The sequence below is a fragment of the Penaeus monodon genome, chromosome 19 (genome assembly GCF_015228065.2).
Source record: "Penaeus monodon isolate SGIC_2016 chromosome 19, NSTDA_Pmon_1, whole genome shotgun sequence".
NCBI classification, from domain to species: Eukaryota; Metazoa; Arthropoda; class Malacostraca; order Decapoda; family Penaeidae; genus Penaeus; species Penaeus monodon.
Genome location: NC_051404.1, coordinates 17,240,465 through 17,240,728, shown reverse-complemented (window position 1 = coordinate 17,240,728; position 264 = coordinate 17,240,465).

The following is a 264-nucleotide window of genomic DNA, read 5'->3' as shown; positions in this document are numbered from 1 at the left end:
TTAACGACAAGAAGTTCACCTTTTTAAGCCTATGACAAGTCTTCTCATTCGAAGCGATCCCAGTGTGTAAGGCATGTGTCATATTAAGACAATTTTCCCGTTTATGTCATAGAGGGTAGAGCTACATCTTCCTGCTTCACTTGACACGCGGTTGAGTGGAAGGGGTGGCTCTTGAGGCTGACACAAGGGTCTTCTGCAACAGCACTCTACTACCAAGCTGTCTCTGTATTTATTCATTTTACTTTTACACATGTTCTATGTATT